The sequence below is a fragment of the Triticum dicoccoides genome, chromosome 5B, assembly GCF_002162155.2.
Source record: "Triticum dicoccoides isolate Atlit2015 ecotype Zavitan chromosome 5B, WEW_v2.0, whole genome shotgun sequence".
Taxonomy (NCBI): Eukaryota; Viridiplantae; Streptophyta; class Magnoliopsida; order Poales; family Poaceae; genus Triticum; species Triticum dicoccoides.
In genome coordinates, this window is record NC_041389.1 from 539,898,902 (window position 1) to 539,904,353 (window position 5,452).

General features: G+C 46.7%; 1 pseudogene; it reads right to left on the reverse strand.

Moving 5' to 3' along the window:
- Positions 1-810: 810 nt before the first annotated feature.
- On the reverse strand, positions 811-4,113 carry LOC119313097 (annotated as a pseudogene).
- Positions 4,114-5,452: the final 1,339 nt, after the last annotated feature.

Below are 5,452 nucleotides of genomic sequence, written 5' to 3' on the forward strand. Positions count from 1 at the left end.
GAGAGGGGGCGGCGGGCGACGGCGGGCGGCGTCGAGGGCGAGGGCGACGGCGGGCGGCATCGAGGGCGAGGGCGACGGCGGCAGGCCTTCGGCGCGGCAGAGAAGACGAGAAATGCCCGCGACGGGTCGGACCCTTGTATTTATAGCCCCCCCCCCTTTAGTCGCGGTTGGGGAGGCGACCCGCGACTAAAGGGTAACCTTTAGTCGCGGTTGGGGAGGCGACCCGCGACTAAAGGTCCTGTTTTTGGTGGGTTTTTCGTTCCCGCACGCGACGACCTTTAGTCGCGGTTGGGCAGGCCAACCACGACTAAAGGTATTTTCCAAATACTTTTTCTTTTTCAAAATCTTAAAAATACAAATAATATATCAAAAAATTAAGAAAAATAAAACTAATTCAATTCAATATGTTAAAAATACAAATAATATATCAAAAAATTAAGAAAAATAAAACTAATTCAATTCAATATGTTAAAAATACAAATAATATATCAAAAAATTCAGAAAAATAAAACTAATTCAATTCAAAATGTTAAAAATACAAATAATATATCAAAAAATTCAGAAAAATAGAACTAATTCAATTCAATATGTTAAAAATACAAATAATATATCAAAAAATTAATAAAAATAAAACTAATTCAATTCAAAATGTTAAAAATACAAATAATATATCAAAAAATTCAGAAAAATAAAACTAATTCAATTCAAAATAATATAATTCACATGATCCATTCAACAAAGTTTGGTACAATAAATTATTACACATCATGTCTTCCCTTGTGTCCCTGCTTGCTTACGATTGTGCCGTATCCATGGAGCATCCTCATCATTTAACTTAATGCTTGGGTCGGTGTTCACTTTGAAGGGCGGAATTTCAGCAAACATATTATAATCTTCTGACATGTCTGTCTTGTCCTCCACTCCCACGATGTTTCTTTTCCCTGAAAGAACAATGTGGCGCTTTGGATCATCGCATGATGTACTGATCGTTTTCTTATCTTTTCGTTTCCTCGGTTTGCTACTCATGTCCTTCACATAGAAAACCTGAGCGACATCTTTCGCTAGGACGAATGGTTCGTCAAGGTAACCAAGATTGTTGAAATCCACCATTGTCATTCCGTATTGCTGGTCCACCTTTACCCCACCTCCTGTTAGCTTGAACCATTTGCACCGGAACAAAGGGACCTTAAAGGAGGGTCCATAGTCAAGTTCCCATATCTCCTCTATGTAACCATAATATGTGACCTTTTGCCCATTCTCGGTTGCTGCATCAAAGTGGACACCACTGTTTTGGTTGGTGCTCTTTTTATCTTGGGCGATCGTGTAAAATGTATTCCCATTTATCTCGTACCCTTGGAAAGTCGTTATAGTCGAAGATGGTGTCTTGGCCAACATGTACAGCTGATCTACAACATCATTGTCATTCATTAAATGTTTTCTCAACCAACTGCCGAAAGTCTCCATGTGGGCCTTCCTAATCCAGGATTCAGGCTTCCCCGGGTTGTCCGAGCGTAAAATATTCTTGTGTTTCTCAAAGTACGGAGCCACCAAGCTGGAATTGGTCAGTACAGTGTGGTGTGCTTCAGTCAGAGAATGGCCGTCCATACATATCGTTGATTTCCTTCCGATCGTGCCTTTTCCACTTAGTCTCCCCTCATGCCGCGATCGAGGAAGACCAATCGGCTTAAGGTCAGGAACAAAGTCAACACAAAACTCAATTACCTCCTCATTTCCATAGCCCTTGGCGATCCTCCCTTCTGGCCTAGCACGGTTACGAACATATTTCTTTAATACTCCCATGAACCTCTCGAAGGGGAACATATTGTGTAGAAATACAGGACCGAGAATGAAAATCTCTTCGACTAGGTGAACCAAGAGGTGCGTCATAATATTGAAGAAGGATGGCGGGAACACCAACTCGAAACTGACAAGACAATGGATCACATCGTTCTGTAACCGTGGTAGATCTTCTGGATTGATTACCTTCTGAGAGATTGCATTGAGGAATGCACATAGCTTCACAATGGCTACTCGAACATTTTCCGGCGGGAGCCCCCTCAAAGCAATCGGAAGCAATTGCGTCATAATCACGTGGCAGTCGTGAGACTTCAGGTTTTGGAACTTTTTCTCCGCCATGTTTATTATTCCCTTTATATTGGACGAGAATCCAGACGGGACCTTCATACTGCTCAGGCATTCAAAAAAGATGACCTTCTCTTCTTTGGTCAGAGCGTAGCTGGCACGACCTTGAAACCATTCCGGATGCCGGTCATCAGCGTCTTTCAAACGTTGCTGGTCCTGCCGTGCTTCCTTTGTATCATTTGTCTTCCCATACACGCCCAAGAAGCTTAGGAGGTTCACGCAAATATTCTTCGTAACGTGCATCACGTCGATTGCAGAGCGGACTTCTAGGACTTTCCAATATTCTAGCTCCCAGAATATAGATTTCTTCTTCCACATGGCCGCGTGCCCGTCAGCTCCCTTCGGAACTGATTGTCCGCCAGGACCCTTTCCAAAGATGACTTTCAAATCCTTGACCATATCAAATACCTCAGCACCAGTGCGTTCCGCAGGCTTCGGCCGGTGATCTGCCTTGCCGTTGTAATGCTTGCCTTTCTTTCTTACTGGATGAATTTTCGGAAGAAATCGACGATGCCCAAGGTACACGTTCTTCTTACAATTTGGCAAATGTACACTTTCAGTCTCATGTAAGCAGTGCGTGCATGCATTGTATCCCTTATTTGACAGTCCCGAAAGGTTACTAAGAGCAGGCCAATCGTTGATGGTTACGAAAAGCAACGCTCGTAGGTTAAATTCCTCTTTTTTGTGCTCATCCCACACACGGACACCAGGTCTGCCCCACAGCTGTAAAAGTTCATCAACTAATGGCCTTAGGTACACATCGATGTCGTTGCCGGGTTGCTTCGGACCTTCGATGAGCACTGGCATCATAATGAACTTCCGCTTCATGCACAACCAAGGAGGAAGGTTGTAGATGCATAGAGTCACGGGCCAGGTGCTATGGCTGGAGCTCTGCTCGCCAAAAGGATTCATGCCATCTGTACTTAGACCAAATCTTATGTTCCTTGCGTCAGCTGCAAAATCTTTGAACTCTCTGTCGATCTTTCTCCATTGCGTTCCATCTGCGGTGTGTCTCAACTCCCCGTCCGACTTACGGTCCTCTTTGTGCCATCACAACAACTTGGCATGCTCTTTGTTCCTGAACAGACGTTTCAACCGTGGTATTATAGGAGCATACCACATCACCTTGGCGGGAACCCTCTTCCTGGGTTTCTCGCCCTCAACATCGTCACCAGGGTCATCGCCTCTGATCTTATAACGCAATGCAGTGCATACCGGGCATTCATTCAAATTCTCGTATTCACCGCGGTAGAGGATGCAGTCGTTGATGCATGCATGTATCTTCAGAACCTCTAAACCTAGAGGGCAGACAACCTTCTTTGCTTCGTACGTACTGGCGGGCAACTCGTTATTCTTTGGAAACATATTCTTCAACATTTTCAGCAAGTTTTCAAATGCCGAGTCAGCTACACCTGCCTGTGCCTTCCATTTCAGCAAATCCAGTGTGCAGCCCAGCTTTTTCAGACCATCATCGCATCCGGGGTACACCGACTTTCTGTGATCCTCTAACATGCGATCCAAATTCTCCCTCTCCTTTTCAGTTTCGCAGCGTCTCCGTGCATCAGCAATGGTCCGACCAAGATCATCAACGGTCTCATCACGTGCCTCTTCTTCACCTTCACCTTCACCTTCCCCTTCACCTTCCCCTTCACCTTCCCCTTCACCTTCAGCATCCTCCATGAAAGTATCACCGAAATGAGCAAGATAGCTTTCATCGATGAAATCATCCCCTTCTTCATCTTCTTCCATTATAACCCCTCTTTCTCCATGCTTGGTCCAACAATTATAGCTTGGCATGAAACCGTGCCGAAGCAGGTGCAGGTGAACTTCTCTTGAGGAAGAGTAACCCTTCTGATTCTTACAGTCAACACATGGACAGATAACAAAACCCTTCTGCTTGTTCGCATTAGCCACTACGAGGAAATCTTTCAAACCCGTAGTGAACTCGCGGGAGAGTCGGTTACCGTACATCCATTGCCGATTCATCTGCATTATTATAATATAAAATATATAATTAACCATCATGCATTTGTTAAACTAACTAGCTATAAACAATAGAAATTAAACAATGAACAACACGCATGCATATTTTATCAATGACACACATGCATGAAAGGTTCAAGTTGCTAACCGCGATCGAGGAGGAACCTCAAGTGTGGCTCCAACACTTCATATCATGTTTGTTTCACGCTGTTGGGCATTTCATCAAACACCTTGTGTGCATAAGAGGAACCAAAAGCAAACCTACACCCCCTTGTGAAGAGAAGTGGCACCAAATGGCTAAGTGAGTGCGCTGAACTGGTATATATAGGGGAGGAGCTTTAGTCGCGGTTGGCCTGGCCAACCGCGACTAAAGGCCTTTGGGCACCTTTAGTCGCGGTTGGCCTGGCCAACCGCGACTAAAGCCCCTCACGTGCACCAGCTGGCCACCGAGCGCCCTGGGCCCAGGCCTTTGGTCGCGGTTCATCTGCCGAACCGCGACTAAAGACAACATTAGTCGTGGTTCCTACAGTTTCGCGACTAATGGGGCTGGACGGAAGCCTCTTTTTCTACCAGTGTCTACAGTTGGGACCTAGCCTAACTCCTAAATTTAACGGAGTAAAATGCAAATTTTTCATAAGTTCGACATAGATTCAATTTAAACAACCGAAATTCGACACATAATGAACTTGAACTTAAAAATAAACATAAATTTAAACTAATCATCATCGTCACCCTTATAGAGGGCGAGCCAATCCACCCATGACATCCCACCACCCAAGGGGTCCGGTCTTGTGATGTTGTCGCCGCAGTCGGGGAAGATGCGCTGCCATTCTTCAACATCGAAGTCCTCCTCGGAGTTGCCGCCGTCATCAAAGAGGATGACGACCTCCCCGTCGACCGCGTGCTCCGAGAAGATCGTCCACTCCGCCTCCACAAACTCGGGGTACTGGCAGCGAAGATTTGCCATGTACTCCTCGACGGCGGTTTCCGCCACCATGCGCTCCCTCGCCTCCCGATCCTCCCTAGCTAACGCCTCACCAACCCCGGTGGCCACGGGTCGAGATCGATGGGCGCCGTCCCCCATGGGAAGTTGAGGCGCGTCGCGGCGCCGTGCAACCGGACATGCCACCGGTCGTACACGAGGGTGGCAAGCTCCACCTTGTGGAAGGAGCCGAGCCACTTCTTGGTGTGGGTCATGCAGTTAGTTATCTCCGCCACCCATGCCCCCCATGGTTGCTAGCGGACGCCGAGGTACTTCCTCTGCGGCTGCTGTGGCGGAGGGAGGTCGGCCAAGTCGGAGAGCCAGTGGGATGGGGCCGCAACGGTG